Source organism: Portunus trituberculatus, chromosome 47 (genome assembly GCF_017591435.1).
Source record: "Portunus trituberculatus isolate SZX2019 chromosome 47, ASM1759143v1, whole genome shotgun sequence".
In the NCBI taxonomy this organism is placed as follows: Eukaryota; Metazoa; Arthropoda; class Malacostraca; order Decapoda; family Portunidae; genus Portunus; species Portunus trituberculatus.
In genome coordinates, this window is record NC_059301.1 from 6,545,060 (window position 1) to 6,556,984 (window position 11,925).

The 11,925-nt window shown below is 41.6% G+C and overlaps 1 protein-coding gene across 4 annotated transcripts in view; it reads right to left on the bottom strand.

Annotated features, from left to right (window-relative positions):
- The window catches only part of LOC123497984 (glutamate receptor ionotropic, delta-1-like), a 27,165-nt gene extending 19,891 nt beyond the window's left edge, over nucleotides 1-7,274 (bottom strand). For all 4 annotated transcript variants that reach the window (XM_045245020.1, XM_045245021.1, XM_045245022.1 and 1 more), the window contains exons 1-3: nucleotides 4,789-7,274; nucleotides 2,339-2,468; nucleotides 1,854-1,939 (exon numbers count right to left, since the gene is read on the bottom strand). The gene's annotated coding sequence lies outside the window, so the exon portion shown is untranslated. The remainder of the gene's footprint in view (nucleotides 1-1,853; nucleotides 1,940-2,338; nucleotides 2,469-4,788) is intronic.
- Between the last annotated feature and the right edge of the window lie 4,651 nt (nucleotides 7,275-11,925).

Here is an 11,925-nt window from a genome sequence, read left to right on the forward strand (position 1 = left end):
ACTGGTAGAGGCAAAACGCCAGAGGCACCTCCGCTTTGAGGGATCCTGAGGAGGAATTGGAGAATTAGGACAAGATACAGAAATGAGATTGTGATCGGAGGAGCCCAACGGAGAAGATGGGTAATAGCATAAGCAGAATGATTAAAGGTAAGGAAAAGATCAAGAATGTTTGGGCGTATCTCCAAGACGGTCAGCAATACGAGTAGGTTGTATCACCAGTTGCTTTAGGTCATGAAGAATAGCAAATTTGAAGGCTAGTTCACCAGGATGGTCAGTGAAGGGAGAGGAAAGCCAAAGCTGGTGGTGAACATTGAAATCTCCAAGGATGGAAATCTCTGCGCAAGAGTAGAGGGACTGAATGTGCTCCACTTTGGAAGTTAAATAGTCAAAGAATTTACTATAGTCAGAGGAATTAGGGGAGAGATAGACAGCACAGATAAATTTAGTTAGAGAGTGACTATTGAATCTAAGCCAGATGGTGGAAAACTCGGAAGATTCAAGAGCATGTGTACGAGAGCAAGTTAAGTCGTTGCGCACATAGACGCAACATCCAGCTTTGGAACTAAACTGAGGATAGAGAAAGTAGGAGGGAAGAGAAAAGGGATTACTATCGTTTCCCTCAGACATCTGTGTTTTAGTGAGGAAAAGAAGATGAGGTTTAGTAGAGGACAGGTGGTGTTCCACAGATTGAAAATTTGATCTAAGACCGCTAATGTTGCAGAAGTTAATGAAGGAAAAGTCGAGGGAGGTGTCAAGACATTTTAGGTCGCCACCGAGAGAGCAGTCCGACCTGGGGACATTTCTGGTCCTTTTCTCAGAAGGGGACTCCGATGCTGGATTTGGAGTCTCCATTTTGAATTGTGAGTTTTAAGTGAAGGTCTCTCTCTCTCTCTCTCTCTCTCTCTCTCTCTCTCTCTCTCTCTCTCTCTCTCTCTCTCTCTCTCTCTCTCTCTCTCTCTCTCTCTCTCTCTCTCTCTCTCTCTCTCTCTCTCTCTCTCTCTCTCTCTCTCTCTCTCTCTCTCTCTCTCTCTATATATATATATATATATATATATATATATATATATATATATATATATATATATATATATATATATATATATATATAACAATTGAAGAATCAGATTTAAGAGAAATAAGCGGGTTGTCTTATACAACTCGCTAATTTTCTTATATATATATATATATATATATATATATATATATATATATATATATATATATATATATATATATATATATAAAACATTTATTTGTTTATTTACATATATTGAGCATATAGATGAGCGGGAAAATTTTTCATATATGTTTGGTTATATGTGATGGCTAATTTACTATTTATTAACTTCTTTAAGACATTTTCCTTACATCTGATGAGAATACCGAAATTAAGGACATATGTATAGATACAAGTTGCTTTGCTATATTATAAGCCTTTTACATCAAAGAATTCTGCCCTGCACTCAACGTACAACCCAGCGACCCTCAAACCTTCTCAAGCATGAAAAGAAACAACTGATCACAGCCGCCGCATATTGAGTCTAGCAGCAGCAGCAGCAGCAGCAGCAGCAGCAGCACAGCAACACTTGCCTTGGCTGACCCAGACTGACCCAAGATGGCCACTGAATAGATATTGAAAGATTGATTTATATTCTGAATTTGTTATAATTATTGAATTCTGTTTACATACAGTATTTCACCTAAAGTTTATTTTAAGTTGCACACACACACACACACACACACACACACACACACACACACACACACACACACACACACACACACACACACACACACACACACACACACACACACACACGTGTACGTGTATGCGCTAAACTGAGCTCTCTTACCGACGCAGAACTTAAGCGATCACCATCTCCATGCATAAAATGGTAACGCTCACCAGCAGACCTCCAGCGAGCACCACCAGCATTGCCTGGAAAGTAAAGGATCGAGTTAGCAGGATAGATAAAGTGAGGAGAGAATTAATGATAACAAGTCACTGTAGTCACTATAATGAGATAAATTGAGGAGCAACAATGTAACCAGAATAATGTTGAATATGTACTAGTGAATTACCAGATTACAACGTGTTATACGACATGTATAAAGACATTGATATGCTCTGTATATATGGAACATCAGTACACGCACGTATGTATGTTTATTAACCTTCAGAATGGTAATATTAAAGCTGTGATTGAAATTGTAACATTTCGGTGAGAATAATGTTGATTTCTTTGATAAATTTTAATTCACGAAGATAACCTGGTGGCACTTTAGGAAACATTCCTCGAATGTTATCACTTTAAAAAAATTGACTGAAAACCCTTACCCAACACTGCCTGAGCGAGAGGGATGAGCTGATGGTAATCTTAGTTGGTACTCGCTCACACGCGCTGGAGTTGGGCATTAGATCCTTGTCCCAATAATTATAGAGTCCCGCTTCACTCATGGATGTTATTCTGTAATTGAAATAAAATGCAAGGCTCTTAGTGTTACATAAGAAATTCAAAATGATTCCGAACAGGTATTAGGTCATTGAAAATTTTATTTACGAGTCAGGGAGACCAGGCAATGACAAAAAAATATGAAAAAAAGAATCACTCAGAATGGCAGCCTGGTAGAAATAGTATTTGTTGCAGTCCCCTTTTGAAACAATTGAAATCATAAGGCGGCAGATAAACGGGAAGGGAGTTCCAGAGTTTACCAGTGAAATGGATGAAAGAATGAAAATACTGGCTAAGTCTTTCGTTAGTTAGATGAACAAAGTCAGGATGAGAACAGTTGGAAAGTCTCATACATCAAGGTAACACAAGGAGGGAGCTATTCACCTCACAAATTCAGAATGATAATAAATACAATGTCAGAAAATAAAGAAAAAAGACAACGTTGGTGCGGTTCAGAAGTAATTCCAGATAGCTTGTAAGAAGAGAGGAGTGGATGAGACAAGAAGCTTCTGACTCCGTCCTATTTAAGAGGGATGTGTGTGTTTAACATCCTGCATTATGGGAATAGTACTCTGTACATGACGGACAAGGCTCTTGTATGGACTTGGCAGCTGGAAAAGTTGAAAAAAATTGGTGACACTGAACACCTAAGTTTATAAAATCACTTGTGGCAAGAGAATAGATGTGGTATTTCCAATTGAAAGATTAATGAATTAAGTCCAAAATATGTGCTGTTGTTAATATATATATATATATATATATATATATATATATATATATATATATATATATATATATATATATATATATATATAAAGGAGAACCACAAGCGAGAGGCAATAAATTTTTTTTGAAGGAAGATAGGCCCATTTGAGAGCTAGTACCTTAAGAAATGTTAAATAGAAAAATAAAACAACATAATCGGAACAACGCCAGAATCATCCAGAGTGGACTTGTCAGCAAAGGGTCTGAGAGAAGAATTCAGCTGCAGAGAGGAGATGGCATTAGCGCCGTCTGAGTGAAATAGAGGAACATTAAGGTGAAGGGGAAAAAATATTTGAGGAATTTTTTGTCAGATGCTATAGCTCACAAAGAGAACCAAATAGATTTTGATATGATGAGAGTTTTTGATAGGTTGGAGGACAGCTTTGGCATGATTTTTCGAGCATGGGAAGAGTTTCAGCAGATAGAAAGTTAATGTACCATCTGTAATCCGCCTGATTAACCCCTTTAGTATCATGACGTGTTTTCATATTCATTCTGGTTACTATCTGATGACTTTACGCAGCCTCAGAAACTTGTGTGGAGATTAAAATAGTGAAGACTCCGTGTATTAAGCTTCTGACCCCCATAGACTCTTCCTAATATAAATAAAATCGTCTAATCACACCCAAAACTCGTAGTAAAAATAATTCCCAGTACTGAAGAGGTTAACATGGACAACATGAAATTAAGCTGAGTTAGATTAAAGTTTGCTGGCACTTTGAAATAGAAAAGCACAGGAATAAACATCTTTCTACCAGAGATAATCATCTTTTATCTGGTCTGCATAGAGAGAGAAAGGGGTCTACCAACATGAGCTTTCACAATGCACTTCTTGAGATGCTCCCACTCCTCTTCTTCTTTTGCTGGGTCCAGAGGCAGAACTGGAGCGACTGGATAGAATATAGAAATAAGATTGCAATTGAAGGAACCCAACGAAGAGAAGAGTTTGCTAGAACAAGGCATAGGATACACAGGTTGAGAAAGAAGTCAAGAATGTTGGGCATATATCCAAGGTAGTAAGAAATACTGGTAGAGTGTTACGCTAATTGTTCTCAATTGTATACAAACGAAGCTGAATCCTTAAGGCTTATTCATAAGGTTGGTTATTGATAGAAGATGATAGTTAAAGAATTTTATGTAGTCGTAGGAGTTAGGTGAAACATACACAGCACAGATGAACATGAACATAGTGGGAGATTGACAATAATTCCTAAGCTAGGTTGTGAAATTACTAAGAATCAAGAGCATGGGCACAAGTTATATATTGTTGCATACAGAGACATTCCAGTCAATTATGACTTTTAAACTGAGGTTCAAGTATGAGTGAGTCGCACGCTGTGGTGAAAGAAAACCTGACAGAAACTGGAAGTGCAAAAGAATTGTCACCATTGTTAGGATATTTCCGATGAATGAAATTTTTCAAAAGCTATTTGATGAGTTGATCATAACTATGAGAAGAACAGTAGGAATATCATTACCAATTTTATAGGTAGAAAAAAATATTAAAAAAAGTATCTTGCAGCTGTTAAGTAATGGTTCATGTCCCAGGAAGGATGTGCATACTCCTCACCGTTTGTTGAAGACTGGGATGAGAGGGCTGTCCTTCTGGCCGATCAGTGATATGGGGTGAGACAGAATACGCTCATGTCCAAAGTAGAAGTCACATCGCCCTAAAAGAAGATGAACTTGTTTTCATTTCTGGAACTTTATATTTTTCAGTCTGTTTATAGACTGTTTATAGGAGCACTCTGGGTATCAGTTGAGAAGGTGAGATGCAAATTTTTCTTGTTCCTTCTTTTTCTTTTTTTATGCAAGAATTCCACTAACCAAAGGCAAGAGTAAGTTGAAATAAAAGCTCACATGAGAGCCAGTGTTGAAACCTTTCTCTTGAAGGAGTTCAAGATAAAGGAAGAAGGAAATGTAGAGGTAGGCAGGAAGTTACAATGTTTAACATAAAAATAGACGAAAAAAATGAGAAAACTCTTGAATTAAATCTAGAAAAAGAGAGGAATGTATGCCTTCATGCCAGACACTACATATCACTTTTATGCACTCAGCACACAGAGACATGTCCCTGGCACGGAAGTGATAGCCAATCAAACAATCAATCATGGGGCCATACACTGGGGGGCGTGTCACCTCGCCTACCCTATGGCGCTACTCCAAGCGGTCACGCCTCGCGAGTCTCCATGCAGGCTCCCTTCCCATGCCAAGTAATTCCCACCACAGCCATGAGTTTTGTGGACGTCCCTTTGGCCTCCTCCATGCTGGGTTATCCCTTTTGGAGACAACCCAATATGCAGGATCAGCTTCTGGGTAGCGTGCCACATGCCCATATAGTTGCAGTTGGCGTTGAAGGACTATGCTGGTAATCGGCCTTGAATAATTTTCATGGAGCTATCGCTGATTTAACACAAAGTCATACCAGCTGTACCCCTTGATCCTGCGAAGGCATCTAGTACCAAAGACATCAATTCACCTCTTCAGATCGGTGATCAGCGTCCATGTTTCACAACCATAGAGTAAGACAGGGATCACCAGCGACTTGAAGACCTGAATCTTCATCCATCTGCACAGGTACCAACAATGCCAAATACTCGTATTAAGCGAGTCCATAATGCTGTGGTCCAGGCCACTCTGCCATACAACATCCTGGCTCGACCCATCATCGTTACACACTACACTAGCAAGGTATGTGAAGTTTTCTCTAAGATCTTGATGTCCTCACCACACACATGGACGGACTGTACTGTTTCGTCCAGTAAGCCTCCAAACACCTGAACCTTGGTCTTGGGCCAGGAAACCTGGAGTCCCAAGGGCTTTGCCTCCTCGTGCAGTGTCTCAAGAGCCATTACCAGAACCTCCAGTGACTCAGCAAAGATTACTGCATCATCGGCTAAGACAAGATCTGTAATCTCAGTATTGATAACAGATGCTCCACAATGATTTGGTCTACAATTCTGCCTAGTACCCAGTCCATGCAAGTGTTGAAAAGTGATGGAGCAAGCACGCATCCCTGCTCCAGTCCCATATTCACAGGAAAGAAGCTGGACACAACCCCTCCACACTTCATAGCACTCACAGCCCCGGAGTAGAGGTCAGTTAATAGACCAGTAATCCTTGCAGGAATCCCATGGAGACACAGAAGATCCCAGAGTGTCTCTAGATCCACTGAATCAAATACTTTCTCGAGATCGACATAGGCTGCAAGCATCCCTTGTTGAAACTCGTGTCGGCACTCCACCAGTACATGAAACACTACGATCTGGTCAGTTGTTGACTTACTAGGCGTGAACACTAACTATTCAGGTCTCTGGTGTTCCAGCAGGTAACTGTGGATATGCATCAACAGCAAATGGGTCTCCTTTCCCCTTCCAGATAGGGATGACCAACCCCTTTTTCCAGTCAGGGGGAATGGTACCTGAATGGCATACAGCAGTCAAGACAGCATGCAACCCATGGTCATGGCCTCACCCTCCGCTTTGAGCAGCTCCGCACTGATGTTACAGATGCCACCTGCCTCTGCACCCCTCAACTTTGCCACAGTCTCTTTGACATGATCATTAGAGGGTGCAGTTTTGTCAATGGGTGAATCAGCATCCAGCATCTGTAACCCTGCAGTTTGGAGCTGTCCACTTGGAGGATTCACCGTGAATGGCTGCTCAAAGCACTCAGCCAAACGAACCATCTGTCCGTCTGTGTCTGATACGAGGCTACCATCTGCTGTTCGGATAGCGCTCGCCTGAGATGTAAACTTGGAGTTTCTTCAGGGCTTGATAGGCAGATCGGAGGTCGTTACCATTTAAATGACACATTATATCCTCAGCGAGACCCCAGACATACCTCTCCATGTCTCTCCTCAGAAGAGCTCTAGTCCTACTTGACCCCTGTACTGGTTGCGGTTCCCAGCAAGTCTGGCAGTGCGACTTTCCTCAATACTGTCCAGCGTCTCTACCGAGTGTCTCACGTTTGAAGGAATCTCAAAGCTCTACTTGGTTCTCAATGGTGTCAAGCACTCCAAACCGATTGGAGACTGTCACTGCATACTCTTGGGCACATGTCAAGTCATTCAGTTTCTCAAGATGAAACACAGTGTGGTCACATCTTGGAGGCTTTCTGAACTTGACATGAAGCTTGAGTGTAGCAACAAGCCTTTATATATATATATATATATATATATATATATATATATATATATATATATATATATATATATATATATATATATATATATTTATTTATATAGGGAAGAGGGCCAGCCAAGGGCAAAAAACAAAAAAGAAAAGATAAAATAAAAAGGCCCACTTGAGTGTTGGGACTATATAAAGAGGAGAAGCATCAGCCAAAATTAGGAAGCAAATGCCTGGATACCTCCCTCTTAAAAAAAAGACAAGTCGTAGGAAGTTGGAAATACAGATGCAGGGAGGGAGTTCCAGAGTTTACCAGTGAAAGGTATGAATACTGGTTAACTCTTGCATTAAAGAATTGAACAGAATAGGGATGAGGGGAAGAAGAAAGCCTTGTGCAGCGAGGCCGCAGGAGGAGGGGAGGCATGCAATTAGCAAGATCAGTAGAACAGTTAGCATGAAAATAGAGATAAAAGATAGAGATGCAACATTTCGGTAGTGAGAAAGAGGCTGAAGACAGTTAGTCAGAGGAGGGGAGTTGATGAGATGAAAAGCTTTTGATTCTACCCTATTTAGTAAAAGTGTGTAACTGGAACCCCCCAAACATGCGAAGAGTACTCCATACAGGGGCGGATAAGATCCTTATACAGAGTAAGCAGTTGGAGGGGCGGGAAAAACTGGCGGAGACGCCTCAGAACGCCTAACTTCATTGAAGTTGTTTTAGCAAGAGATGAGATGTGAAGTTTCCAGTTAAGATTATGAGTAAAGGAGGGGAGTTGATGAGATGAAAAGCTTTTGATTCTACCCTATTTAGTTAAAGTGTGTAACTGGAACCCCCCAAACATGCGAAGAGTACTCCATACAGGGGCAGATATTGTCCTTATACAGAGTAAGCAGTTGGAGGGGCGGGAAAAACTGGCGGAGACGCCTCAGAACGCCTAACTTCATTGAAGTTGTTTTAGCAAGAGATGAGATGTGAAGTTTCCAGTTAAGATTATGAGTAAAGGACAGACCGAGGATATTCAGTGTGGAAGAGGGAGATAGTTGAGTGTCATTGAAAAAGAGGGAATAGTTGTCTGGAAGGTTGTGTCAAGTTGACAGATGGAGAAATTGAGTTTTTGAGGCATTGAAAGCTACTAGATTTTCTCTGCTCCAATCAGAAATCTTAAAAAGATCGGAAGTCAGGTGTTCTGTGGCGTCCCTGCGTGATCTGTTGACTTCCTGAAGGGTTGGTCGTCTCTGAAAGGACGTGGAAAGATGTAGGGTGGTATCATCAGCGTAGGAGTGGATAGGGCAAGAAGTTTGGTTAAGGTCATTAATGAATAATAGAAAGAGAGTGGGTGACAGGACAGAACCCTGAGGAACACCACTATTAATAAATTTAGGAGAACAGTGGCCATCTACCACAGCAGCAATAGAACAGTCGGAAAGGAAACTTGAGATAAAGTTGCAGAGAGAAGGATAGAAGCCGTAGGAGGGCAGTTTTGAAATCAAAGCTTTATGCCAGACTCTATCAAAAGCTTTTGATATGTCTAATGCTACAGCAAAAGTTTCACCGAAATCTCTAAAAGAGGATGACCAAGACTCAGTAAGGAAAGCCAGAAGATCACCAGTAGAGCGACCTTGACGGAAGCCATACTGGCGATCAGATAGAAGATTGTGAAGTGACAGATGTTTGAGAATCTTCCTATTCAGGATAGATTAAAAAACTTTAGACAAGCAAGAGATTAAAGCTATAGGACGGTAGTTTGAGGGATTAGAACGGTTACCCTTTTTAGGAACAGGCTGAATGTAGGCAAACTTCCAGCAGGAAGGAAAGGTAGAAATCGATAGACAAAGTTGAAAGAGTTTGGCCAGGCAAGGTGCAAGCACAGAAACATAGTTTTTTGAGAATAATAGGAGGGACCCCATCAGGACCATAAGCCTTACGAGGGTTTAGGTCAGCGAGGGCATGGAAAACATTACGAAAAATTTTAATTGCAGGCATGAAATAGTCAGAGGGAGGAGAAGGAGGGACAAGCCCAGAATCATCCTAGGTGGAATTGTGAGCAAAGGTTTTAGAGAAGAGTTCAGCTTTAGAGACATAAGAGATGGCAGTGGTGCCATCAGGATGAAATGAATTAGGGAAAGATGAAGAAGTGAAGTTATTGGAGATGTTTTTGGCTAGATGCCTGTGATCAGTTGCAAAGAACTCGGTACTCCGAAAAACCCTACAGTTCTGAAGAATCCTCCAACAAGTACTAACAAGGATATGGTCGATCTCCTTGCTACCCCTCTGATATTGCTATACCAAGTCCAGCGGAGCAGCGTTGGTCTCTGATACCAAGAACCTGCAATTCTCAACTTTCTGGATCTTGCAAGATCCAGAAGCTATGGAGACGAACGAACACATAGCTCGTATCCGGCTTTCTCAGTGTCAGTGACAGCATTAAAGTTGCCCAAGACAGTAAGTGCATCACAACAGGGACACTGGTCCAGTACAAAGTCGAGTTTGGCGTAGAACATCTCCTCTTCAATTTCATACATCTCGGTAGGAGCGTATACTGCAACAACAGACATGAAGCCTAGACTGTGCTTTAGCCTTAGTGAAGCGATAATCATTCCAAGAAAAATCAGAATAATTGCTCCTCGGGTTCCTCGAATTAGCAGAGACAAAATACCATCAAAGCCTTTAGGGATCCTATAAGGGGGGCGAGTCTGCAGTTGTCCCTAAATGATAAAAAAAAAAGTTCAAAAGCATGGGTACGAGAGTAAGCTAGTTGTTGGCTAAATAATGCAACATTCAACTTTTGAACGGAAATGAGGATACAGAAAGTAAGAGGGGACAGAGATGTTACTGATAGCTGCCTCAGACACTTGTGTTCCAGTGAGGAAAAGATGGTGATGGTTAGTCTCAGAATGATGGTGTTCCTCAGATTGAAGATTAGAAGAAAGGCCATGGATGTTGGAGTGTGCGTGCGCTCGTGTGCACATTCCGGGCATGCCTGGGTGCAGCTGGTGCCTCCTCATATCTACTGTACCTGTTCGAGAAAAATGATTATTTCTGACGATAGTTGTTATTATGTCGTAGTCGATTATTACTTTGGTGTGCGATATAATCTCATCCACGATTGAGGCATATGCAAAGAGCGGGAGCTTAGTGAGTCGACCTTCCTCTTCGCTCTCCTTCACTTCGCTTAAGATCCCAGAGGTAGCGTCCTGCACTGACGAATTATCTTAGATATACTCCAGTAATGGAAATAAAGATAAATGGAATGGCATTAACGTTCGTCAGTTTTGGAATCTCAGTGGTTACCAAGTGTGTGTGTGTGTGTGTGTGTAATTCACTGTTTGATCTGCTGCAGTCTCTGACGAGACAGCCAGACGTTACCCTACGGAACGAGCTCAGAGCTCATTATTTCCGATCTTGGGATAGGTCTGAGACCAGGCACACACCACACACCGGGACAACAAGGTCACAACTCCTCGATTTACATCCCGTACCTACTCACTGCTAGGTGAACAGGGGCTACACGTGAAAGGAGACACACCCAAATATCTCCACCCGGCCGGGGAATCGAACCCCGGTCATCTGACTTGTGAAGCCAGCGCTCTAACCACTGAGCTACCGAGCCGTGTGTGTGTGTGTGTGTGTGTGTGTGTGTGTGTGTGTGTGTGTGTGTGTGTGTGTGTGTGTGTGTTACCATAACCGCCTGCATGACCGCGCCCTGTTTGTGCCACACCATGCCCACGGAGTGGTCGTCAAGCACCGCCCTGAGGGTCTGGTAGGGCTGTGGCAGGTGTCTCACAGCCAGGAGGGACATCAGGGTGCTCTCGTAGCTCCGCATCAGCACCAGAGTGACAAGCATCCACACGCCCAGGATCACACGCTGCCCCCAGCAAATGGCGTCCATTAATACGGCTGCGGGCCATGAAAGGATGTGTGAAGGGGATTAATGGACCATTTTTGGTCCTCGCCTTAAGTAACACAGTGAAACACTAACACCGGAATGACAACGAGTTTCTTGATGTCATTTTGTAGTTCTCTAGAATAACTTGATTTTGATGTTATAAACTGGTGGAGCTAATGTTTGTTTAGCTTACTGTTATCAGCCGGTATGGGTAACCACAACGTTTTTTCTTATCAACAAAAAGTGTTATATATATATATATATATATATATATATATATATATATATATATATATATATATATATATATATATATATATATATATATATATACACACACACACACACACACACACACACACACACACACACACACACACACACACACACACACACACACACACACACACAGAGAGAGAGAGAGAGAGAGAGAGAGAGAGAGAGAGAGAGAGAGTTTTGACATGAAGGTTCAGCAAATGAATATCCTGTATTACCATTACTTGGCAACCAGGCCATGCAAGGATAATGTAATTGTATTAGTGCTGAAGTACTCACACTGGCGAAGGAGAATGCTGATAAAATTGAACTTTCTTGTCACGAAGTGTTCGATGCTTAAGTCTTCTTGTGAGAAAACAACAGAGAGAAAGAATGTGACGATGGAAAGCAACAATAGGGAAGCAATCATCGCTG